Source organism: Pinus tabuliformis, chromosome 3_2, assembly GCF_031772625.1.
Source record: "Pinus tabuliformis cultivar Carrire ecotype Pingquan chromosome 3_2, CPIR1, whole genome shotgun sequence".
NCBI classification, from domain to species: domain Eukaryota; kingdom Viridiplantae; phylum Streptophyta; class Pinopsida; order Pinales; family Pinaceae; genus Pinus; species Pinus tabuliformis.
This window is the reverse complement of record NC_142302.1, coordinates 13,475,551-13,502,873: the sequence shown is the minus strand read 5'-3', so window position 1 is coordinate 13,502,873 and position 27,323 is coordinate 13,475,551.

Here is a 27,323-nt window from a genome sequence, read left to right as displayed (position 1 = left end):
AAATCAGCAACACCCCACCAAGAAAATAGTAACGCGATTTTTTCAAATAAGCAACTCTGGGATACATTTACCAATCAACATCCTTTTTTCACTCAACCATTAGCGACATATCAACGAAGGGCAAAAGTTGAGATGCCTAAATTCGATGGAAACGAAAAATACAGTGTTGCATGGATAAATAAAGCAGAAGAATACTTCGAGATTTATGACATCAACGATGATGACGAAAGGCTTAGGCACGCATCCATGAAAATGGAAGGAGAAGCATATAATTGGTATATGTGGTGGAAGAAGACAACAATCGCCATCAGTTGGAGGAAATTTAAAGATGCATTCTTTAAAAGATTCCAAGGTGTAAGGGAAGAAGAGTTTTTTTCATCACTTATCAAATTACGACAAAAAGGAAGTGTGGATGAGTACACTCAAGAATGGGAAACCTTAGTGACACGAGTACCTAGGTTATCAGAGTCTCGTCTAGTCAAATCATACATCTCCAGACTTAAAACTCATTTACAAGTAGAACTTGACCTTCATGACATTAATTCAATAGAAGTAGCAAGATGAAAAGAAAAAACTACTGAAAAGAAATTTGAACAAATACTGTGGTCAAAACCAAAAAAAGTATATTCAAGACGAAGAGTGCCCCAGTCTGTGGATTCAAGTAATACAATATATGTTCCACCACATCGTCATGAAGGTGAAAAATCTAATGTGGAAATACAAAGGATAAAAGAAGGCAAATGCAAATGCTGTGGTGAGAAGTGGGACCCCAAACATAGGTGTGCTAAGGGAAAAGAACCAAAGAACCTATATAATTGTGAGGCAACGAATGATTCAAACAGTGAAGATTCTGACATAGAAGAAACAGAAGATGCCCTAGAATTCTCGCCAGAATTAGATGACGGAAGTATTCTGCAAGTGTCACTATCAGTTATGATAGGTATATCACAACCTTAGACCTTAAAGTTAAAAGGACACATAAAAAAGAACAACGTAGTTGTTCTCATCGACTTTGGTAGCACACACAATTTTTTAGATGCAACCGTGGTAAAAAGACTCAATATTTTTTCATTTCCCTTACCAAACATGAAAGTGATGGTAGCTGATGGTAAGAAGCTTGAAAAAGTGGGGAAATGCCATAAGTTCAAATTGCAGATTCAAGACTTCAATTTAGAATCTCCATTCTTCACTGTGCCATTAGGAAGAGTAGATGTAGTCTTAGTTATCCAATGGCTACGAACTCTAGGAAATTATGCTTCCAACCACCAAGTACAATTCATAAGATTTAAATGGGGAGGTCAGAGGTACAAATTACACGGTTTTTCGAAAGTCATTGTGAGTGATAGAGATGCCAAATTCAAGGGTAATTCCTGGAAAGAGTTGTTCAACCACATAGGAACCTATCTAAATATGATTTCTTCTTATCACCCTCAAACACATGGACAAACAAAGGTTTTCAATAAATGTTTAGAGGCCTACCTACATTGCTACGCTACAAAAAAACAAAATAAGTGGGCTTAGTGGTTGCATCTCACTGAATGGTGGTATAATTCTACTTATCATACGTCAGCAAAAATGATGCCATTTCAAGCCTTGTATGGATATGAGCCCCCAAAATGGAAGGATCTAGCTATTGTAAAAAAAAATCTACCTACTATTAAACATCAACTAGAAGAAACCCAAAAAATCATCCAAATACTAAAAGAAAACTTGAATAATGCGAGGAATCGTATGAAGCAACAAGCAGACCAAAACAGAACCGAAAGTGAGTTTGAATTCGGAGAATGGGTGTTTGTCAAGCTCCAACCATACAAACAATTGTTCTTAAAACAGAAAGGAAAAAACAAATTGGCACCAAAGTTCTACGGACCTTATCAGATCAACAAAAAGATTAGCCAAGTTGCGTATGGTTTAAGCCTTCCAGAGAAAAGTTGTGTTCACAACGTCTTCCATGTCTCCTGCCTTAAAAGGGCACTAGGCGACCATCAATCAGTACAAACAATGCTTCCATCCCTGGATGATGAGGGAAGGGTCATTCTAGAACCAGAAGGCATTTTATCTACCAGAGAAAGAAAGCTTCGACATCATACAATCAAGGAATACCTGATCAAGTGGAAGGACTTACTCGAAGAAGAAGCTTCTTGGGAGAATGAATCATTTTGTTAACAATATTTGTCGTTACATATGATTTGAGGACAAAGCATTATTTCAAAGGAAGGCAATGTTATGTAAAAATTATTTAATGTTAGGTTAATTAGACGAAAGGGAATGATCATAAGATCATGCCCTTTCCCAAAAGGGTGCCCATGGCAGTATATAAGCCAGGGACCCTCAATGTAAACAATCATAATTCTTATTCATATATTTAATATAATATTTATATCCTCAATGGATAATTTCATATTCCAAGGTTTCTAGAGTAATTAATTTATAGAAGGAACTTTGTTCGCTTGAGAATTATTCTTGATCTCTTAAGGCTCATTAGTTTGAAGACAATCATCATAAGATTCAAAAGAAGGGTCTTGATCAAGATCAAAGGGATGCAAATATTTTGTATTCGCAATCTTCAAAGGAAAGGAATCACATGCAGGTCTAGGATATTTTCTCAAATACAATATACTTTGTAAAAAATTCTTGACATTCTCGAGAAAAGAGAAGAAATAATTTACAACAAAGAACGTAATGTCTTGGATGAAATTCCAACTTGAATACCTGATCTTTCCATATTTTCCTTTCATGTTTCTACTGGTCAGGAACATCCTCCAGTGGAGTCCTTGGATATGATCTCAAAACTGATTTAGAGTCACCAGGTGGATTATTTCAGCCTTCTGGTGTCTAATTGTTCTCCACCATCAACAATCAGATCTAAACTTGATACATTTTGCTGAGGAACATAAAACTACGTTCCCCAGTATGGTCGCCACTATGTTATCACCTGGAATGAACCTCGAGCTGAAAGAAGGTAATGCCAGGGTAAACACAAACCACACATAGCCAAGTAGCTAGCCCTACTAGGCCAGGAGAGGGCTCTCTCTATAAGGATCTTAGTTAAAATGACTGGATCAGGAAAATTATATTAGGCTAGGTATAGTAGCACAAGGTTTGATTTGATTTGAAGGGGTTCTGCTGGATCAGGAGGAGCCAAACAGTTTGGGTAAGGAAACTAGGTCAAAATTGCAAGGTGTTCGATGGGGCAAGGTAGGTATGAATCTTAGCACTCTAGAGTTTGGTAGGTGAGGTGATTTAAGACCAATGAGAAGCTAGGAAGAGCATGTGATCATCATGGATCCTTCCTAAACTGTTGAAAACATAATCTGTGAATATTTTCCCAACGCAGAGCATTAATGTTATGGATTTTGCCTATGAACTTGAAAACATTGACTTAGAAGCAATGAAATAATGAAATGGAGTCAACAATACATTCTAACATATGATCACAAGAGAGAAAACTGAACTAAACATCATACCACATGGATCCCAAAGAAATAGCTGCAATTTTTCATTAATCTCCTGTTAAACTGATACAAAATGATGTCCAATCAAAGCATAAGCATCCAACTAAGTCCAACCCTTTACAATGAGAAAGAAGAAGAAGATATAGGCATTTATTCAACCTCCTCCCATCCTTCGGGGTCAAATCCCTAAGATGAGGAGCTAATCTAACCAACATTGAACATGAAACTAGAATCTAGGCATCTTAACAACTTGCCTCTAAAAGTGAGGAAACTGATTCATTTGTGCTCAAAATGACTTTTAATCTAATGAATCAACCCTCTACTACTAATTATCCATCATATTTACAAGCCAAGTCATCATTTACATTATTAAAACATCCTCCATGAGAGAAAATCCATGATCATAGTCAAAACATAGTGAAATGGCAATCTTGTGCAAAATTTGTCCTACGCACAGTGCCACTTGCCCTACGCGCAGCACCATGTTTAGGTCCCTTCTGGAGGCCTTCCTGGCATCCAAATTGAGCTCATGATAGCTCATTGGAAATATATTCAAGTATACTTTCCAAAACATCTAGAATTTCTTCATTTGAGGCTCATTTGACCCCTCAAAAGTTGATTCTCCAAGGACTACTTCTGTGTTTCCAAAAAGTGGTAGAAAGGTCATTTTTGGGGTGTTTTTTGACCTTTTGGTAGACCAGTTCTGCTCCAAAGGATTATAAAATGCATAGGGTTCATGTACTGATTGCTCTGAATCCAAAAATTCAAGCCATTTATCCATTGTGTGTCACTAGGAAAAACACAGTGCCGGTGGCACTGTGCGTAGAGCAAAGTTTCCTGTGTTAAAATTTCCAAAATTTTCCAAAGAGAAAAATTCCTCTGAATTTGATCAAAATTGTTGAGTAGAACCATCATCAAGCATATTGATGAGCCAAGGAAGCTTTAGCAAGCAACCTAAGTCTATCCTCCTCTTCTTTTCCCTTTAAAGCCCGTCTTAGCCTTGCTTTCATCTATTTGACCCTTACATTGCAAATTTTGTTTCGGGTCTTGTAATTGTGGGCCATGTGCCTGATGATTTGGTTGTCCCTATTGGCCTTTTGAAATAGCTTTTCTAAGTGCAAATTGACTATTTCAAGCCAAATCTGTCTACACCCTCAATTTATTTCTCGATTGGAGTCAAAGTGACCAGTACCTCTTCCTCTTGCATTGCTAACTTACCCTTGTCACCTTGTCTTTTAATCTTGAGAAGTTTGAGCTCCATGAGGACGTGCTTATCACTCAACTACTTGTTCTCTTGTTCTAGATATGTGATGACATACTTTTCTCTCTCCAAATTGTCCATCAATGCTTGGATTTGAGCCTCTTTCTCCTGTATGATGATGCTTTCTATTGTTGCTTCACCCTGAGCATCCAAGTCAATTATCTCTATTCCATGATGAATATGATGTTGTTCTAGCTCATCATGCTCAGTCAAATCAAAGTCTCTTTCCTCCTCATCATCAAGATCTTCCACCTGCACCCTTTCTTTCCCTTTGTGCAGTTGCTGCACCTGTTCCTACTGTGTTGATGAAGAAGGCAAAGCCCCTTCCACACCCTGTGGAGGAAGCATTTTCCTATGAGTGGATGAAGAAAGCAAGGTCCCTTCCACACCAAGTGGAGCAAACACTTGCCTATCAACTGCAAACAATCTTCGTGTGTCCCTCTGATATGTTTTGTAGGTCCCAGGCACCTCAGTAGCTGTAGTCTCTTTGGCCTTCTCATCTATCTTCACCTGAGCAATGCTAGAAGGTCCTCCTAATTCTTGAGACATTGGTGGAGGAATTTGAGGACCCCTGAAAATGTCATGAGAAATAAATGTCTCCCAGGAGATATTAAGAAGGTTAAGATGATGAAGTACAATCATCTTGATCAGGGATAATGATAAAGACTAGTCATCTGCTGAGGGTATGGATTTTTCTGTACAAAGTGGGTCATCTTCTCAATATTATTGAACAAGAAATAAGGGAGGTTTAGCATCATCACCCTGGTAAAATGCATGAGAAGCCTGATGTGAGAAATGTAAAGTCTGGAAAATCTACCCTCACAAGTGAATATTTTATGATGATTTTCGTCATGGGGGCATACTTGTCTTCTAGGAACTTGAAAGGAAAAAGCCTTTTTGCTTCATTTCTGTACCTCATTTTGATGTAAGGCTCATAATAGTGTTCATCCAAGTCTTGTGCCTTGTACCATTTCTCTCCCACATTTGGAATCCTGGTTGCATCGGCAATGATGGAGGGTGAAACTGTGAATGTCACCCCAGCAAGAGTCACTTTGCTGTCATGAAGATTGGCCACAAAAAGCCTAGTGAGTTCAGGATGGTATTGAACTCTCTCCACCTGCTCATAGAATTCATAGCACCCCAGATGCCTGAAGCAAGTGATAGCCAAATGAGAGGCTTGCAACTCTCTGAGGTTTGATGGCTCTTCCCTGATAATTCTTCCTCCTTTGTGTGGTTTCCTCTGATGTCTTGGTCTATCTGATAAACTGTCACTGCCAGTGTTTTCCTCCTCATAGTCTCTATCTCCTATCTCCATGTTTGCAACTTCTAAGGCTGTGCAATCCTTGAAAAGGGATGAAGGGAATGAGCAAGGGTAACTAGGAGTGAGGGAAGGATAAGAGACCTTGTGGGCTAGAAAATGAATGTGGGAGTATGAATCATAAAAATGAGAGGGAGGGCTTGGTTTGTTTGAGATATTCCTTTTTGGGAAGAGGGTTAAAGGGATGTGGATGTTATGGAATGATATAGGGAAAGAGTTTAGAGTTTTAGTGATAGGTGATAGGAGGAATAATTGGGGTTAGGGTTTTAGGCATAACCAAAGGACAATTTAGGGTTTCACATTTGCCATGGGAAATTATGCTTAAAAGTTTGATTGCAAACCAATAATGTAGTATGGGAGGAAAACTTACTTGTATGAAGGGAAGGAGGGCAACCTTGAAGTCTTTTTGAGGTGGTAAAAGGTCTTTTGGCACTTTTTTCCCAATGCGCAGCGCCTCCTATAGGTGCACAATGCCCTCTTGAAAGTGCATTGCCGTTGTTTTTTACACTGCCGAAATCACTCAACATGCAACGCTCAACCTATACACACAATGCTCCATCCTGAATGCACAGCGCCACCTCCAAATGATCAAACACACAGCACCACTGCTCCTTGGCCTAAAACTCACTCCACTTCTCCTCTCTCCTCTTCTTGACTCCTTCTTTGCAAAATAGGAATGATGAGTTTGAAAATGAAATGTGACATTTTATATAGGAGTAGTTTTTATTTTTGATTATAAAAACCCACTTTCTAATGTCTTTTTGACCTTTCCAAAATCTCTATTTTAATGCCTTTATTCACTTTTCCTTTTCAGGTGGATGATGCTCAATTTAAATTGATTTTTACAGTGGTTCATTGTCTTGTAGCAAGGAGATGCATTAATGTAGCTGGGATAATTTATTACATCAAGTGACTTAACTTACATAAAAATATGGATTAACCTTAAATACTCTGTTTTCACCTCAAAAACATGTTTTTGAGGTTAAAATTACATTAATGAAAGAAGTAATTGTAGACTGACAATATTTTACTAGCAACCATTCTTGATTTATTTATCATCCTCTTACCCTTGCTGCCCTTTATTCACACTTTAAACCGTATCTTTGACCTTGGAAATAAACCCTAAAACCTAATGAAAACATGTCCTAAGACCTAATGAAATGATGCAAAAATTTCAGTATGGGACACCTAAAATGGAAATGCAAAGAGAAGATTTGATCCCTGATGGAAGTATGCAGATACTGACACTAACATTGGCCTTATTGGGGATGGAATCTCCTTGGAGGTGTCAAGAACACCATAGACCAAGTGCCTAGATGATTGGGTCAATACAGTCAAATAAGCAAAAGACTAAAAACAACCCCCTTTTTTTACAATTTTGAGGAATAATGACTCAATACAAACTGAAAAATAACGACTTGACGACACAAACTGACTCTGAAACTGACTGAACCATGCTCACTTATGTGAGCTTATTAATCACACCCTGCTCTAAGTGATCCATTCCTCACCTGATTAAGTGAAATGAAACAACCAATGCAACCAAGTAAGAATTCTAGCTGTTGTTTGAATTCTCTGCAAGTTCTTGCTTATGAGCAACAAGAGAGAACTACTTAAATGCAACTCCCATGAAAACTTTTAAACAGATCCAAATTTTGCTAGATTGAATAATATGGATTCTCTATCTGACTCCAAAAATATTGCATAAGGATCTTGAAATTCATGTGCACTAGGACTTAGCCCATCCAATGGATTACTTTGCTTCTTCTCCTACCATGAATGCAAACTTTCATCTGAGCTTTGTGACGAGACTCCTACTGAAAATGACAAAAAAAACCGGCTACCGGATCAAGTTTGTATCAGTACTTTTTTCAAGCTCACAGTTAGCTAATGGAGAAGGATTTTGACAGCAGATATCATCCAACACATTAGCTATTGGATCATGAAAAACTTGAAAATACTGTTGCAACCCATTTTCTATTGGTTCCAATGAGATTGCATGATTTTCTACAGGCTGCTCATTTGAAGATATACTATGCAAAATTCCCTTCAAAAACTGAAATGATTCAAAACATAATGGTACGGAATCATCTTGCATCATTTGATCATATGTTCCAGCTTCCATGTCTTCATCTGCAACCTGACATTCAATGGCATTCGAGGGCTGCAAATCTAGATATGGGAAGTCTTGAACAAGGATTTCATTGCCCTCTAGATGGTCAAGATCAAAACTTATCGACGGTTGATTTCTAATTGCACGAAAGTTGTCTCTGATGAACTGAAATGAAGTAAAACAAAGAGGCGAAGATCCTTCACTTACTTCAAAACTGTATGCACTTTCCTCCTCACTTCCATCGTTGATATGCATTGGATGATCATTGTATTCAAGCTGCTGAAAGTGAACTTCCTCCTTCCACAAACCAGCTGCTGATTTGTCTGCAAGACTAGCTTTTGTTTGGAGAACATAATCATCATCATACTGATCAAACTTAGGCAAATCATCAGAATAAAACACATCATCAAGAATACATGTCAGATCAATAGATCTCTCTTCTCCAAGATGATCTATAAGACAATCATTATCATATCTATGACAACTAGGATAAGAAATAAAATGTTTTGAATCAACCACTTGTTTTTCTTCAATTAGTGAGCCATGGTCTTGAACATCATACTCATTCCTTGTGGTGATCTTTTACAAAATCGCTTCCACTACACTTACCAAAATGTCGAGCTTTACCTCTAAAGATGTCAATTCCTCTAGATCTATGTTCTTCATCTCTTCTTCCTTCAACTTTGCCCTTCTGATCAACATATTAGCCTCTACATCTATTGCACTATTTTGCATCTCTTCAAGTGTTGCAAGGTTCCTTTCCCTTAGCTGAAACTCCATTTCCATATCAAAGTCTTCCGGGTAGTGTAAGAGAGCAAATCCAGGAGGAGGCCTTATATTAGTAGGCATCAAAAAATAGACTTGGTTAAACCTGGCAGAAAACTATTGTACTATCTCCCCTGGTAGTCTTTTTAGCTAGTTATACTCTTCTATAATCAAGAAAGGGTTTTGTTTGACCACCCACTTGTCAAGGAAAATATTGACGAACTGCGGGATCAAATATGCTCGCATTAGGCAGGGTTTTGAACCAACTCTTGACTTTTCCTTGCAAAGAAAGAGAAAAAAGCCTAATACTGACATCCTCTTCATCAACTTCAAAAAGGTCAAGAAAAGACTCAAAATTCAGTACATGTCTCTTAGCAGTGATGTTGTCACATTCACCATCAAATCTTGGTAGATATAGGTAATGATTTTTAAGGAAAGCATAGGATATAGGAGGTGAAATCAGAGGCTTGTATTTATCTGGAATTTTACAAGGTATAGGAATATATACAAAAGCTATAGAATTATTCTTGATCTCTTGAGGCTTATCAATTTAAAGATGGTCATCATAAGATTCAGAAGAAGGGTCTTGATCAAGATCGAAGGCATGTGAATATTTTGTATTCACAATCTTCAAGGGGAAGGAATCACATGCAGGTCTAGGATATTTTCTCAAATACAATATACTTTGTAAAACCTTCTTGACATTCTTGGGAAAAGAGAATAAATAATTTATAAAAAATAACATAATGTCTTGGATTGAATTCCAACTTGAATACACGATCTTTCCATATTGTCCTTTCATGTTTCTGCTGGTCAGGTTCATCCTCCAGTGGAGTCCTTGGATCTGATCTCGAAACTAAAATAGAGTCACCAGGTGGATGATTTCAGCCTTCCGATGTCTGATTGTTGTCCACCATCAACAATCAGATATAAACTTCATACATTTTGCTGAGGAACATAAAAATATGTTCCCCAGTATCATCGCCACTATGTTATCACCTGGAATGAACCTCAAGCTAAAAGAAGGCAATGCCAGGGTAACAACAAACCACACTTATCCAAGTAGCTAGCCCTAATAGGCCAGGAGAGGGCTCTCTCCGTAAGGATCTCAGTTAAAATGACTGGATTAGGAAAATGATATTAGGCTAGGTATAGTAGCACACGGTTTGATTTGATTTGAAGGGGTTCTGTTGGATCAGGAGGAGCCAGACAGTTTGGCTAAGGAAACTAGGTCAAAATTGCAGGGTATTCGATGGGGCAAGGTAGGTATGAAGCTTAGCACTCTAGGGTTTGGTAGGTGAGGTGATTTAAGACAGGTGAGAAGCTAGGAAGAGCATGTGATCATCATGGATCCTTCCTAAACTATTGAAAACATAAACTGTGAATATTTTCCCAATGCAGAGCATTAATGTGATGGATTATTCCTATCAACTTGAAAATATTCACTTATAAGCAATGAAATAATGAAGCGGAGTCAAAAATACATTCTAACATATGATCACAAGAGAGAAAACTGAAATGAACATCATACCACATGGATCCCAAAGAAATAGCTATTATTTTTCATTAATCTCCTGCTATACTGATACAAAATGATGTCCAATCAAAGCATAAGCATCCAGCTGAGTCCAACCCTTTACAATGAGAAAGAAGAAGAATATATAGGCATTGATTCAACCTCCTCCCATCCTTAGGGGTTGAATCCCTAATATGAGGAGCTAATCTAACCAACACTGAACAAGACACTGGAATCTAGGCATCTTAACAACTTGCCTCTAAAAGTGAGGAAACTGATTCATTTGTGCTCAAAATGACTTTTAATCTAATGAATATACCCTCTACTACTAATTATCCATCATATTTACAAGCCAAGTCATAATTTACATTATTGAAATGTCCTCCATGAGAGAAAATCCATGATCACAGTCAAACCATAGTGAAATGGCAATCTTGTGCAAAATTTGTCTTACGCATAGTGCCACTGGCCCTAAGCGCAACGCCACTTTCAGGTCCCTTTCTGAGGCCTTCTCGGCATCCAAATTGAGCTCATGATAGCTCATTGGAAATATCTTCAAGTATAATTTCCAAAGCATCTGGAATTTCTTCATTTGAAGTTCACTTGACCCCTCAAAAGTTGTTTCTCCCAAGACTGCTTCTATGTGTCCAGAAAGTGGCAGAAAGGTCATTTTTGGGGTGTTTTTTGACCTTTTGGTAGACCAATTCTGCTCCAAAAGCTTAGAAAATACTTAGGATGCATGTAATCATTAGTATGAATCCAAAAATTCAAGCCATTTGTCCATTGGGTATCCCTAGGAAAAGCGCATCGCCGATGGTGCTGTGCGTAGAGCCAAGTTTCCTGTGTTACAATTTCCAAAATTTGCCAAAGACAAAAATTCCTCCGAATTTGATCAAAATTGGTGAGCAACACCATCTTCAAGCATATTGATGAGCCAAGGAAGCTTTAGCAAGTAACCTAAGTCTATCCTCCTCTTTTTTGCCCTTTAAATCCCGTCTTAGCCTTGCTTTCATCTATTTGTCCCTTACATTGCAAATTTTGTCTCGGGTCCTATAATGGTGGGCCATGTGCTTGATGATCTGATTGTCCCTATTGGCCTTTTTCAACATATTTTCTAAGTGCAAATTGATTCTTTCAAGACAAATCTCTCTATCACCCTCAATTTCTTTCTCGATTGGAGTCAAAGTGACCGGTGCCTCTTCCTCTTGCATTGCTAACTTACCCTTGTCACCTTGTCTCTTAATCTTGAGAAGTTCCAGCTCCATGAGGACCTGCTTATCACTTAGCTTTTTGTTCTCTTGTTCCAAATATGTGATGACATACTTGGCTCTCTCCAAATTGTCCATCAATTCTTGGATTTGAGCCTCTTTCTCCTATATGATGATGCTTTCTATTGTTGCTTCATCCTGAGCCTCCAAGTCAATTATCTCTATGCCATGATGAATATGATGTTGCTCTAGCTCATCATGCTCAGCCAAATCAAAGTCTCTTTCCTCCTCATAATCAAGATCTTCCACCTGCACCTTTTCTTTCCCTTTGTGCAATTGCTGCACTTGTTTCTGCTGTGTTGATGAAGAAGGAAAAGCCCCTTCCACACCCTGTGGGGCAAGCATTTGCCTATGAGTGGATGAATAAGGCAAGGTCCCTTCCACACCAAGTGGAGCAAACACTTGCCTATCAGCTGCAAACAATCTTCTTGTGCCCCTCTGATATGTTTTGTAGGTCCCAGGCACCTCAGTAGTTGTAGTCTCTTTGGACTTCTCATCTGTCTTCACCTGAGCAATTCTAGAAGGTCCACCTAATTCTTGAGACATTGGTGGAGGAATTTGAGGACCCATGAAAATTTCATGAACAATAAATGTCTCCCAGGAGATATTAAGAAGGTTAAGTTGATGAATCACAATCATCTTGATCAGGGAATAATGATAAAGACTACTCATCTGTTGAGGGTATGGATTTTTCTATACAAAGTGGGTCATCTTCTCAATATTCCTGAACAAGAAATAAGGGAGGTTTAGCATCCTCACCTTGGTAAAATACATGAGAAGCCTGATGTGATAAGTGTACAATCTGGAAACTCTACCCTCACAAGTGAAATATTTTATGATGATTTTCATCATGGGGGCATACTTGTCTTCTAGGAACCAGAATTATGCCAGTTTTGACTCATCAACTTTGGAGGCTCATAGAACATTTATGAGGAGGTTTCACTAACAGATTTGTTCATTTATTGGGTATAAAATCAGGCAGAAGATCAAGCTCCGAATTTCTAAACAAAATAATTTTTCTGAGTTTTATTTTCTGTATTTTCATTTGTCCAAAGCTTCTTCTCAATGCAGATCCTTTTGTCAATGATATCCTTGGCCAATTAAACCATCCCAGAAAACAATAGAAAGCTTATATTTTATTTTCAATTATTTAATTAATTGCATTTGATTGTATTTGTTTTAATGCCAGAAATGGCATTTTGATTTTATTATTGCATATTAATTTATTTCGATTTCTTTTTGCAGGAAAATAGTAGAAGAGATATGGAGAAAAAGATCTCAATCAATGAGAATGCTCTAGCAATTAAAAATGGGAATTTTGAGCAAATAAAATTGATTGGACAGATTTTTCTTCAACAAACTTTCCTCTCAAAAATACCTTTGGAAATATTATAAATGGCAGATTGCAGAATGTACAAAGGGCTGCTCTCCTCTGCAATTCTGGAATTCTAAAAGCACTTCTGTAATAGGGATTTAGAGTTGTAGGTGGGAGGAGTGGAAATCTCAGATTTGGGGATTATTGAGGTTTTTATTTTACATTCCAAGTTATGTATAATGAACAAAGTTTGCACTATTGTAGCTCTAGTTTTGAAAGCAGAAGCTCAGGCATTGTAAAGGACTATTAGAGACCGGATCTGGAGAAATGGATTCAATAAATTGGTATTTCGTATACTATTGTTTTAAATACTAGTTTCATTTTTATGATAACTGGAATGTGTCATTTTATTCATGTTTGTGCACTTTTGTCAATATGGGTAATTTGGCTCAATATTTTTATTATGTATCTCTGTTCTTATGGATTAAATTCTGATTTTTGAGTAACTATTTACTGAAAAAGTTGTCTTATAAAACCGATTTATTAAATAGTGATGTGTTATGAACTATTTTTGCATATTATTATTTAATTATTGGCTTTACTGATTTGAAAATCAATATCATTTTTTGTGAATTTCTTCCTGAGTGTTGTTGATTGATTATTTCAGTTAAGAGGTCTCAATAGGATGTGTTTTAGTATCCATAATGTCAGTTAATTGAACTACTTTATTAACTTGATATTCATTATAAACAAGACATATTTAAATCCCAATATTTTAAATATCTTGCTACTGGTTGGGTTAGATCTATATCTGCCTAATTAAGATAGGATTAAGATAGTTCCTTTTGCTTGCATCTTAGAATAAGTTTGCATTTATATTAATTTCTACATTCTTTTAAGTCCTCTTCCCAAAGAGGCAAACTTTAGTAGTGGATTGGCTGAGCCCTAAATCAGCTTAAGGATCACTTTCTTCCTTGATCAGCAAAAGGGTTGATCTGATGTCTCTTCTCCATTGGTGAATGAAAGTCATATTTTAAAGCCATTGGAGATTGAGAGAAGGTAACTAGACCTAGTTGAACCAGTCGGAACCACCATTCCAAACGAAAAAGGAGCTGCTTTAAGGTCCGGACCAGGTGGTCAACCCCCATGTTGTTGCAGTGATTTTCGAGGCTTGAAGTAAATCGCCAATTGTTGTGACCATCAACGACCCCCCCTTTTTTAGTCTTAGCAATAACATTAATAAATAGGGACCCTTCTAAAAAATCAAAACTTAGCACTTAAGATTGTCTTTTTGTGTTCAATAAAACATGATATCAAAGAAAAACTCCCAACAATATGAATTCCTACCTTTTCATGCTTCATGCGTATAAAAAACATTATAAATGTTAAGCCTCCTTATGAAAAGTGCTATACAACAACAAAAGCTAGCAAAACCCTTGTAAGCGGAAAGTCTTGAGTACTAAGCAAAACTTTAATAAACCCGTTTTTTTAATGATAAGCATCGCATTGCAAAAAGGGTAATGGCGGGCATCCTTTACAAAGAAACTCTTCAAATTGTGAAAAAGCGAGAATGTGAGAATGCGAGATCGCGAGCCTTACAAACTCATCGCATATCGCAGATTTCATTGACCACAACACCACTTAATACAAAACGCCTGCATATTGCGAAATGCGATAAAGCTTCTTGCAAATCGCATCTCGCAGCTGCATGATGAAACAAATGGTTGTTAAAGATAATAGGTTTTGCGATATCGCGATCTGCGATATTGCGAAGCAAATCGCAAAATCGCTTTATCACAAATCTAAGGGCTCAGAGTTCAATGATAGTACTTTCCTTCATTCGATGCAAGAGTTATGAGCATTAAATGTTAGCCTAATAGTCCATTGATAGTATTTATTAAAAACGAATCAGATCTGGTTTAAAGGACCATCTCATGTAAGGTAATATCCTTGATATGATTTTAAAAAATTAAAAGCTTTCTTGTCGCCTTATTGTTGTTCATTATTCACCATCATCCTTATCATCTCTTTGTTCTCTGCTTACAATTTTCAGGAGTAGTACGCAGAACAGCACGTAGAGCATAATGGGAAAGAAAGGCAAAGCTCCCGCATCTGAAAAATCAGAGATGACTCCGTTATTTACAGACACCACTTGTACCAAGGAAGCAGGGATATCTACTTGGGAAGGCATGTACCGACTGTTAGAAGAAGAAAACCTGAGAATTATGGAGGTTACAGTTACGGTAGATGGACATGGGTCATCTGAAGCATCACTGACAGAGCTTCCATGCTCATTTTTGCACCGTGTTGCAGCGAGGTCGAAGATACTCCCTTACATAGATATGGTAAAATGGATTATAGACCATGCTAATATATCCAACAGGGAATTCAAGACACGGAACCAGGAGGTCATGGGGTCATTTACCCCAAGTAATTTGAGGCGTATGTATCACCTGCCAGAACCCCAAGCCAGTTATAACAAACAGTTTGTGGAAAAATTCACCAAAGAGAATGAGGATTTGGCAGACTGCACAAAGAGCTGGTCCATGAAGGAGGAACCATTAAAGAAGGATAAAAATGGTATGTACGCCACTAGCTCCCTCTCTTCTCCCTATTGTTTTGCTGCTGCAATGTTGTGTAGACTATTTGGGAAGCCAGATATCAATAAGTTTTCATCAGAATGGTTGCCTTTATTGGATGCGGCCACCAATGCCACCATAATGGATTGGGCCCAAATTTTATTGGATAATTTAGCTTCTGCTATTTTAAATTATCGAACTAAAATAAGTTTTTCTCAGAGGTTTTACCCTCCCTTCTTTTTAGCTGCCTACATCATGGATGCTATTTGTTTCATCTCTGATTTTCCCATCATGGGGTGGAAATGGACAGTACAGAACCCTCTACCTATTCAAGTCTATCACAAAGAACTATGGGAATCCAATTTTGTCCCACATTTCTACAAGATTTGTCATGGAGTGATGCTTCCTATTCATAAAATGCTATATAACAAAGACACCCCAAGATTCTCCCCAGAAGCTGAAATTGACATTCTCCCTGTGGGAAGGTGGTTTGGGGAGGAGTTATTCACATACATTAGGGTATTTGGGAGAATTGCTTTGCCTCACGTACTTCCTCTGTATGTCCCCGACAAACTAATGGCCCGAGAGATAGCTTATCAGACCTGTGGTGTTGGGGGAATGAGCAGAGAACTCAAGAATTCTAAGAAGGCCATCTAGCCTCAATTCCTTGTGGTTTGTGGGGCCTTTGCATTATTTGATTTGGGTCACGCTTTTAAAGAGGTCGATAATATGCTAATTCTACAGCTACCAAAGTTCCGAGGGAGGTAGTACAATCCCTTGGATACTATCAAGAATTTTACAATGATGGTCAAAATAAAAGTGTTTACTAAAGAAGATGATATCTTCGATGATGTCTTTCGGCAGAAGAGCTCTCTCAGAGAGATTCTACATATGGCACAAATTCAGTTTGACCAAGGGAAGCTTCAAGAGTTTAACCATTACAGAGAACAGAGGTTGGAAAATGTCCCGTTGGACAAATTGTGCATTGAACCAATAAGGGAGCCCACTCCCAGTATTAGCATAAGTGGAAGTTCAGGAGAAGAGAAGTCTAAATCAAAGTCCAAGAGGGAATCAGCTGAAAAATATGATAAACAGTCAAAGAGTGAACACAGTAGAAGTGAAGGGTCAATCAAAGATACAGCTCAGTCTATAGAAAAGCCTGACCAGTAGGTTTTGTCCCCAAAACAGGTCGAGACTCCTGCTCCCCTCGCAAAGCCAACAAATCCAATTATAGTAGATTGAGAAAAGGAGTGGGAGAATTTTAATGAACTAATCAGCACCGAGGAACAGAATTTAGGGCCACTAATAAACCCAAGGGAGATAGCCACAAAGATGATAATAGAAGAGGTTATTAATACTCAAGGGACAGAGCATTCCTGTTGCTCCGTCATCCGAAAATGTGCTGAAAATAGAGGAGATTCCTCCTCTAGATGTATTTTATAGCCCATAACATAAGGTTGTTGTCAGGAGACAAATAAAGAAATGAAAAATAGATACTATACTTTCTCCAGAGGCTGAACCTTTGGATGTTCTTTGGCAAGACCCAACCACCGATCCAACGGAAAACCTAACTAGGCCTTCTCAGATTGCAGGGGCATATGCTTCTGCAACCATTGATAAAGCGTCAGAAGTTCAAACAAATTAAAAGAAAAGGAGGATAAGATCCTATTTTTGGAACAGTAACTATAGCAGGCTAGTGTCAGCCGAGAATCGGAAATACAATTGGCAAAGTTACAACAAGACTTCCAGCAAATGCAGTTGGGTTATAAAAATAGTCTGGCTGATAAAGAACAACAGTTACAGGCCACAATAGAACTGCATAAGGATGACGCTAAAATTGAAGAATTTGTCACAGAAGCCCTTGCCCTCAATGACCAACTCTTACAACATGAATAAATGCTTTGCCAAATTATCTTGCAATGGAATTCCCATTGCGAAAAAAGCGACAACATTACAAATCAAGTCGTAGACTTATGACTTGATTATGATTTAGTTTTTAAGAAAGTTTATGACTTTGTGAATTGGCAGAAATCAAAGGAAGGAAAAAGAATTGAATTTCCCAGGATTGATGAATCCCACAAAGAAATGCTATTTGCGAAATGGGATGCATAGCTCAAGGAAGCAGAGTAAGTGATGGAGAAGGCAGCAACAACAGCAAGCAACGTCATCGACTGCATCAACGAAAATATGCACCAAGTTAATTTAATATCAGAGACCACTCCAGGATTCCTCCCCAAGGCACAGCAGCTACAAAAAAGGTGGAAGCAAACGACAGAAGAAAAGGCAGAGTCAATTAAGCAGATAAGCAAGTTAAACTGGGACACTTACTAGCAATATCTGGTAAAACCACATAGCCAGTGGATGACTTTGAAGTGCCTCATAACCTCCGTCGAGAAGATAGCACCAGTGCTCGCCGATTCCGTATTCGCAAGTCAAATGAAAGCTAAAGTCATCCAACCGAAGCTCTTGAAGCCCATGCTAGACATTTGCAACTTAAAAGAACAGATACATGATTTAGCATAGATACAATTTTAGTTTGATTTTAGTTCATTTTTGCTTAAAATGAGGATGGTCATTTTGAACCTCCTCATCTATTTTTGTAATAACTATTTTTAGTTTTCATTAGAGTAGTATTTAAACCCCTCTCATGCATTTAGAGAGGGGTCCAGAAATTTGTCAAAAACAATTCTTCAGAATGTGCAGTTTGCCCCCACTAAGGAGGTTTTGATAAATGAATGGAACAAGATTTATTTATATCTGAGTTTGATGTCTACTACGAAAATGCACTTTTGTACTCTTAATGGATATTGAATTATTTGAAGATAAATCTATATTGTTGAAGCTCATGAGTAGGACCTATTACCAATGGTACTTTTATCTCCTAATACTTTTTGTTTATGTGCCAAGTGATATATTATTTTCAGTTATTTGTATATGAAAGCCTGAATGTTCAGTTTTCATTATTGCACTTTTGTACGGTGATAACTATTCTTTTTATGCTGAGTGTATGAATGACTTATTATGCGATGTGTTTATCATAATTGTTTTGGCTAGTTTTTTATACGAAACAATCATTTTTAATGGATTCCTTTCTCGTAGTGATTGAATGATTTTTATTACCATTCACTGTTGGAAATTATTTTAGATCGCATAAGTGATGTGTTATTGCTGGGATAGTTTAAAATTAGATGTTTTCCTTCATTAGAATATAATTACATATGTTAGTTAATAGATAGATTAGATTTGAAATAAATCATTCTCCCATAAACCTTTAAAAAGAAAAACGTCATCTCGTTAGAATATCATCATAAACAAATTGGGAAACTGGTCCCATCACCCCCAATCGGAGCAACTATTCCAAATGGAAAAGGAGTTGCTTTCAAGGTCCGAACCGGGTGGTTATCCCCCTTGTTGTAGACCTGATTTTCGGGCCTTCAACATATTTGGCACTAGAAGGAGGACCTAAACTATGAATGGCGAGCAAATTAAATCCATAACCCATTCTGAGAGTAAATCGCCATCAACATCTCCCCTGACTTCTCCATCGCATTCTGAGTCTCCAAATTCTAAGCTAGAAGCTGATAAAACAACAACTGCTGTTGAAAACCTAGACATCTCAGATAAATCCACTCTTGAACCTCTTGAAGTTCAGTATTTAATTCATAAACTTCAAGGATTTTCCATATCACCATAGAATTCTGAGTTATCTCAAGGCAGTGTGACTTCGCAATACATTCCTTCCCATCCTCTTACCAGATTACAGAGTGAAAAGCTTGGTATTGAACCAACATAATTCCCTCTGCCAAAAAGAAAAAGAGCAAGGAAGACGCTGGAAGGGTCTGATAGTGAGACTCTTTCATCATCATCATCCATTTCATCTAATCCATTGCAAAGTCAACCATCCACCCCCAACTCCATATCGTTGTTCAACAAGGTACTGGAACTGCATCATCATCTTCCCAAACACTTGTAACTTCATCTGCACTTTCCTCTGTTAGTATCTCAACAATGGCACAGAGACCATGGAAAAATCAAGGAGCAGTCACAATGCCTGCACCCTTAAGTCAATTGCCAACTCATCCTAAGAAATGGCTCCCCAAGTTTAACCCAGATGTAGGCGTACTGGCAGAAGAACACATAAACAACTTTATGTTGTCAATAAACTTAAATGGAGTTACTAAAGAAGATGTTGTTGTTAGGCTTTTCCCGTATACCTTACAAGGAGCGGCTAGGTCCTGGTATTTTTCATTACCATCAGGATCCATTACTAGTTGGAACATTTTCCAAGAGCAGTTCTTGACAAAATTCGGTGTTGATAAGTCTACAGCAACATTAATCAATGACCTCTCAAATATTAAAACTGAATCAAGAGAACCTATCAAAGATTTCAACTCGCGATTTAATAAGCTCTTAAATAAGATCCCTACTACATCCAAGCCTAGCGAAGAAGTTCTAAGTGAATGGTACATATCTGCCTTACCTTTGAACATAGCAATCTTTATAGATAGGGCTGCCAAGCCAACATTGGCTAAAAACATGAAAAAAGCAATAGCGATGGAAAAATGTATCTTAGCTTTCCAAAAGAAAAACATTGTTGACGAAAGAAAATCTAAAAAAGTTGCTTTCAGAGATGACCCTAAGAAAAAACAAACAAAGGACCCATTCGACTTGGAAGGATTACAGAAATTTTTAAAATCCATGTCTAACAAAATGGTTGATATTAAAAAAAAGTAGCAGAGACCTCTTCTAAGAAACCTTATAAGCCTTTTAGGACGAATCCTTCAACTGATCCAAAGCCTCCCAATGCTATAACAAACGTAGAATCGAAAGGAGAAGAAGAGGAAGTTTCGAATGAGGAACATACTAATGATGATGAGGTTGTAGAACTACAGGGAATGTGGGACTTCATTCTTCCAGATGAAGAAGATCAAGATGCATTACTAATCACTACCAGAAGCAGAAATAAACTCGATCCTCCACAATCCAGTTCTAAACAGAAAAACCCAAGCCCAACTTCCAAAGATAAAGTCGCAGGTAAGAAATCATCACCAAAGGAGACTCAGACAAACCCAGTCCAATCTGATTCATCAAATCCATCTAAAAAACTTATCATTTTCGATGAAATGGAATATAATATTGTTGAAGACATGAAGAAGACTATGGCCAACATTACTTTTCATGAGTTGAGTAAATTGAAGCATCAACAAAAACTACTTTTGAAAGAGCTGCATGCAGTACCTGTTGCACCTCTTCCTGCCACTGTAATCTCACAAGCTACTCATGAAATGGGGAGACCTCCAACTGGTATGTCAAATAAAGTTGACCCAAATGACATTTCTTTAATTGGAGGAAGGTCAAAATCCCATACTCCTCCATTCCTCCTTACCTTTGAAGTTTTCAATAAAAATTTTCATAACTGTTTGGTAGACTTTGGTGCTTCATCTAACATTTTGCCTAAGACAGTTTGTGCAAAGTTAAATGTCCAACCTCAAAAGTCTGCAATACGCATAGTGCAGTTGGATCGGTCTCAAGTTGAAGTTATTGGTGTTAAAGCTCCAAATCTCACTCTTGAGGTTTGTGATGCTGCACTCATGGCCCAGGGCAACCCCTCCTTCCAGACCTGGTCCAAAATTTAAAAAACAGTGTTTTATTCCCTATATGCGACATTTCCCTGAGCTAAACATGTGTGTACGCAGGTCTATGTATACCCAACCGGTGTATATGTCTTAAAACACTTAAAAAAATTAAATCTCCTTAATTTCAGGCAGAGATCGCGGGTTTTACCTGCTGATTACCTGTTAGTGCCCGTGGCCCAACTATTCCCAACGAATTCCCAACTAAAAAACTACTTTGGGAGAAGTATAAAAAGGCTTCAATGGGAAGGCCTAAGGGAGGAGAGAAGAGAGAGAAAGGTTACTATGATGAGATTTCCCTGACCAAGTCTGAAGATCCTAGTGCCTCCTGCACTTCCCCCATTTACAGGAAACCCTTGTTTCCTTGTGTGATGATGTCTATCTACTACTTGAGATATCATGGAGTAAGTCATGGAAGGAGTTTGTTAAAGGCTTGAGACTGGACGAATCCGGAGGACGGTTCCGCTTGGAGCCTGTGAAAGGACGAATCAGGTGAAATTATTCCTTTTTGTACTTTATTTGTCTATAATAAAAGAAACACTTGTCTTTGTTCCTGATATAAATCTTCTTCATGTTTAATATCCATGTTCTGATTCATATATGAATGGTTGTTTAATCGCATAACTAACTACCTTTCAATATATTATGAAGATGATTTATTTATGATGTTTAGTCCATATACTGCTGTACTTTCTTGAATTGATCATTTTGCAGGTTGAAGGAGCAAAAGGAACGTCAAGAGGGTTTGGACCCTGGAAGGATCTTCTCAAATGAAGGACCCCCAGGTACGCCCCTTATTGTATAGTTTGCTTATATTAGCATTATGGGTATATGGAATGTGTGTTTCTCTATATAGACAACCTCTGATCTGCTAGGGTATCAACCCAAGACCCTAGGGGAATTTGTCCCTTAACAAAATTGGTGACTCCACTGGGGACAACAGTATTGTTGTTCCTAGTTTGGGTTTATTCAAGCCAATCAAGGCTCAGCTGTCTGTTTGCTTACTGTTACTATGTAGTCTATTCCTGTAGGAACTTGAATTGTAAGTTCGGTCAGTTTCTTCAGACTGTTTTTTGTTTTTTCTTGAAATCTTTTATATACGCTGTTTTTCTTGTTTATAGAAGTGTATATGCGCATGTTTCCTTAAGTTAACCCGCATATACGCAGGTTTCCTTAGACTCAGTCGCGTATACACGTAGCTGTACATCAATACAGTTGCGTATATCTTGTAATTTTCAAGATTTTTCAAATCTTTTTGTTTCTAAAGGTCTGTCTGTTGGTCTAGTTTAGTCCTGAACAGTTACTTTTCTATGTCATTTTTTAGTTTTATAGCAAGTATCTGATTTCAAATTCTCTTTGATTTTGGAAAGTGTTGGTCTTATTGGTTTTATTTGCAAGTGTCATCGTTTTTGTTAAGCACACAAGATTTCTTGTTAGGAGTCTTAGCTACTCTGTTTTATCAGGGCAGAAAGATTGATCTCAATATTTGTGTCAAATCTTGTTTTAGTGACCTTTTTTGTTTGCTTGTCAAAACTACATTTTTGTGACCATCTACTTTTCTTGCTTTCAAAAGTTGTTGATTGACACTTTCTTGAAAATTTTCTTTTTGATCTTTTTGTCTTTGTTGACAAAGCTCTCATTGTTGCTTTTGATTGTTAAGAGCATCTCGAAACACATTTTTGTTGTTGAGTTTTCATCCATTTTGTGTTGTCATCTTGCAAAGTGTTTGGTGCCGATTTTTTCAATCATAAAGTTTCAGTCTTGTTGAGAGCACTTTTGAAAAGACGTTTTTGCTTTTTCTTTTGAAGAAAAGTTTTTTAAAAACTTGGTTTTGCTTTCTTGAACTTCGTGTTGATTTAGTTTCTTTTAGTGAATGAAAGTGCATTTTTGTTTGTCTTGAAACTTGCTTTTAGTGTAGAGATGAAAATGAGCATTAGCAACTCATATTCCATCTAAACATTTTAAGTGGCAAATTAAAAAATTGATAAACAAATAACTTTCATTTCTTGATTTAAGAGTAGTTTTGAGTTTTGCAGCATGTACTTGTTGCATTAGGATAAATTTGCACATCTTTTTAGGACATCCATAGTTTTGTTAACTTTTGTGAGTGTGGAGCGTGAGTAAAAGAAAAAGACAAAAAAAAGTATATATTCCAAAAAAAGAGCAGGAACGGGACAATATTTCCATTTATTGTTGGCAGCTAGAGTCAGTCATGTCACCCTTGAACAAAGCACTCAAAAGAAAAGTCTCCTCCGTTTGGGCAGGATTTAGTTTGACTTAGGTATGCCTTAACCTTGTTATTGAGTCAATTCTCCCCCGATTGGTTATCTCTTCCAATCATATGGAGGGTTTGTTCGTGCCTCCTGCATGACGAACTTATACAGAGTCATCATATGCTACCATATAGTCACATTTAGTCACGCTTTTGTTCAAGGGAAGTTAGCCTAAGTCGGCCTCTCTGTGGTGTCTCTTGACTCATTTTCCAGTCGGCCATCCCTGGTTGTTAGTATCATGTCTATCACACATCATCTATATTTGTCCTTTACTCGTGCTGGTTTGAGAAGGTCTCCATTGACTTCTTGCTGGCGGGTCTTGTCCTTATCGACGACGACATCTTGCTCTGAGGACAGGCCTAGAGCTGCACCCTGGCCCTATTTTCATTATTGATAGGTCACCTTGTGCTCGGCATCAATCAGTATCATGGGTCTTTGACTCAGTGGTTTCCCTTGTGTTCAACATTAGCTTACATTATCACACATTTGGATTCGTGTAGTACCTTGGTTTCCATTTGACCCTATTGGTGGATACCTCGCCTCTGTGTCAGCTTTCATTATTGGTTGGTTCAGAGGGTTTCTGTCGTGCACTAGCTACATCTTGTGTACGCCGGAAATGTGCTTCGGTCGGGTTACTACATCTTTTTCGTCTAATTCCTTCCACATTATTGGCCTATGGGTTACACTCGCGCTAGATTGATGAAGGATGTCTTAATGCCTTCCTTCCAGCGGATCTTTCCCCATTGACTACGACTCATTGCTCTGGGGCAGGGATCTAGAGTCCATTTGGCAGTACCTTGGGGTTTGTATTCATTAGTGGCAGATCCTTCGCTATCGATAGTGGGAAACCATCATTATCTCCTGATTGATAGATTCTTACAAGTGTTCGACTCCAGCTCATCTATTCACACTTGTTAGATTATACTGGGTACATTGGTGCTCATTATCATTATCGGTGAGTAGTATCGCGTTTGTTAACGATATACATCAATGACCGGTAATAAAAAAATTTCTCACACGGTCGACTCCAGATCATTTATTCCCATAGTGTAGAAATGTACCACGGTGGTCGGTGAATACCTCAGGTTGTATCAGCATTCATTGGTTCACTTGACAGTTGCTCCTGTTGCTGCTAATTGATACCACTCTGCCTTATATGTTGCAGTCAGTCATGGAGAAATTCCATATGCTGGCGCCTGAGTTTGCAGTGTAGTACCATCCTATTCCATCATGTTCATTTGGTACCTTTTGTGATCAGTCTATGATATCAGTGATCCGGTTCATTCTTCAGCATCATTGACATTCTTATGTGTGATATTCAGACATGTACTTGTTCGATCATGATCAGATGATCCATTATGTATTTTCCAGTCTTTTATACTTGTATACTTAGTGGATCCGCTTGTATTTGTTATGCAGACATGCTATAGTTTCTCTGAGCATGGGTATGCCTACCTCAAATAGTGTTTCTTTCTGATCTCCTTTTGTGGCTTGGCAGGCTGAACTCTGGTGAAGTCCTTCTTAGTTTTTGACAGATTTCCTTTCCATGTACTTGCTTAATACATTTCAGCCATCATGTACCCCTTCTAACCTCATATATTAGGGGGCATCTGTTATAGCTCCAAATCTCACTTTTGAGGTTTGTGATGCTGCACTCATGGCCCAGGGCAACCCCTCCTTCCAGACCTGGTCCAAAATTAAAAAAACAGTGTTTTATTCCCTATACACGACATTGCCCTGAGCTAAACGCATGTGTGCGTGGGTTTGTGTATACCCAACCCGCGTATATGTCTTAAAACACTTAAAAAAAATTAAATCTTCTTAATTTCAGGCGAAGATCGTGGGTTTTACCTGCTGATTACCTATTAGTGCCCGTGGCCCAACTGTTCCCAATGAATTCCCAACTAAAAAACTACTTTGGGAGAAGTATAAAAAGGCTTCAATGGGAAGGCCTAAGGGAGGAGAGAAGAGAGAGAAAGGTTACTATGCTGAGATTTCCCTGACCATTTCTAAAGATCCTAGTGCCTCCTGCACTTCCCCCATTTACAGGAAACCCTTGTTTCCTTGTGTGATGATGTCTATCTACTACTTGAGATATCATGGAGTAAGTCATGGAAGGAGTTTTTTAAAGGCTTGAGACTGGATGAATCCAGAGGACGGTTCTGCTTGGAGCCTGCGAAAGGATGAATCTGGTGAAATTATTCCTTTCTATACTCTATGTGTCTATAATAAAAGAAACACTTGTCTTTGTTCCTGATATAAATCTTCTTCATGTTTATGATATCCATGTTATGATTCATATATGAATGGTTGTTTAATTGCATAACTAACTACCTTTCAATATATTATGAAGATGATTTCTTTATGATTTTTAGTCCATATACTGTTGTACTTTCTTGAATTGATCCTTTTGCAAGTTGAAAGAACAAAAGGAACTTCAAGAGGGTTTGGACCCCGGAAGGATCTTCTCAAACGAAGGACCCCCAGGTATGCCCCTTATCGTATAGTTTGCTTATATTAGCATTATGGGTGTATGGAATGTGTGTTTCTCTGTATAGACAACCTTTGATCTGCTAGGGTATCAACCCAAGACCCTAGGGGAATTTGTCCCTTAACAATTGGCAAACTAAATCAAGTGACCATAAGGCTTTCATCGAATCCAAAGGTATGTCAAGTCATTGATATCCTCGTTGCAGAAATTCCTGAATTTTATGGATTAATTCTTAGCAGGGATTGGTCTGAAAAGCTTCATGGTTACTTTGCGACCGACTGGTCACACATGTGGCTCCCTTACAATGGTAAACCAAATCAGATAAAGGTTGAGCGAGAAAGACACCAAAAGTACATAGTAATAGAGTTAGAAGGAGAAAATGAACCTATAGCGTACAACAATAATATAATTGGAAACTATTCTGTTGACTCATTCTTAGGGAATTTCAATGCTCATACTTCACCTTTTTTAGAAAATTCAGTTTTATCTCAGATAGAAATTTTTTCTCAAATGGATACTTCTAAATGCATTAATTTTGTAGATAGGCCTATAAATAAATCTTTGTTTTGGAAATTATTTTTTGATGGTTCTAAGTCTAATGATGGAGCAAGAGTAGGTTGTATATTAATTAGTCCAGAAGGAGAGAAAACCATGCTAACCTATAGACTCGAGTTCGATTGCACAAATAATACTGCAGAATATGAAGCTCTAGTTCAAGGGTTATACAAGGCAATCGAACTTGACATCAAATATCTACAAGTCTTTGGGGATTCTGAGATTGTTATCAAGCAGGTAAGAAATACTATACATTGTCTATCAGGTCACTTAAAGCATTATCAATCATTAGTACAAGACCTGACTGCACACTTTATAGCATTTAATATTTCATCCATTCCCAGACTCCAAAATGCTAGTGCTGACCTCTTGGCTAATGTAGCTTCCAAGCTCATTCCCTCAGAAGACTATAGTCTAGACAGATTCTCAATCGAACTAATATTTAGACCCTCCATCCCGGATAATGTTACCAACTGGAGTGTTTTTAATGATGACCCTGATATTGTAAGTTTTCTGACTTCAGAAGGCTCTTACAATAATTAGATAATTGATGAAGACCAACATGACAAGTAGGTACAACAAGGAAGCACCAATAATGCTATACCCAAATCTGTAGTCAAATTGGAAGACCTATATGATTTAAAGGACAGATTCAAAAGGTCCACCAATTCAAAACTTCAGAGTTCAACTCTGAGATATGAATTAGTGAATCTAGGAACTAACATAAAGCCACATAATATCAACTTAGGTCTTGGTCTAACTCCAGAGGAAAAATCAAACT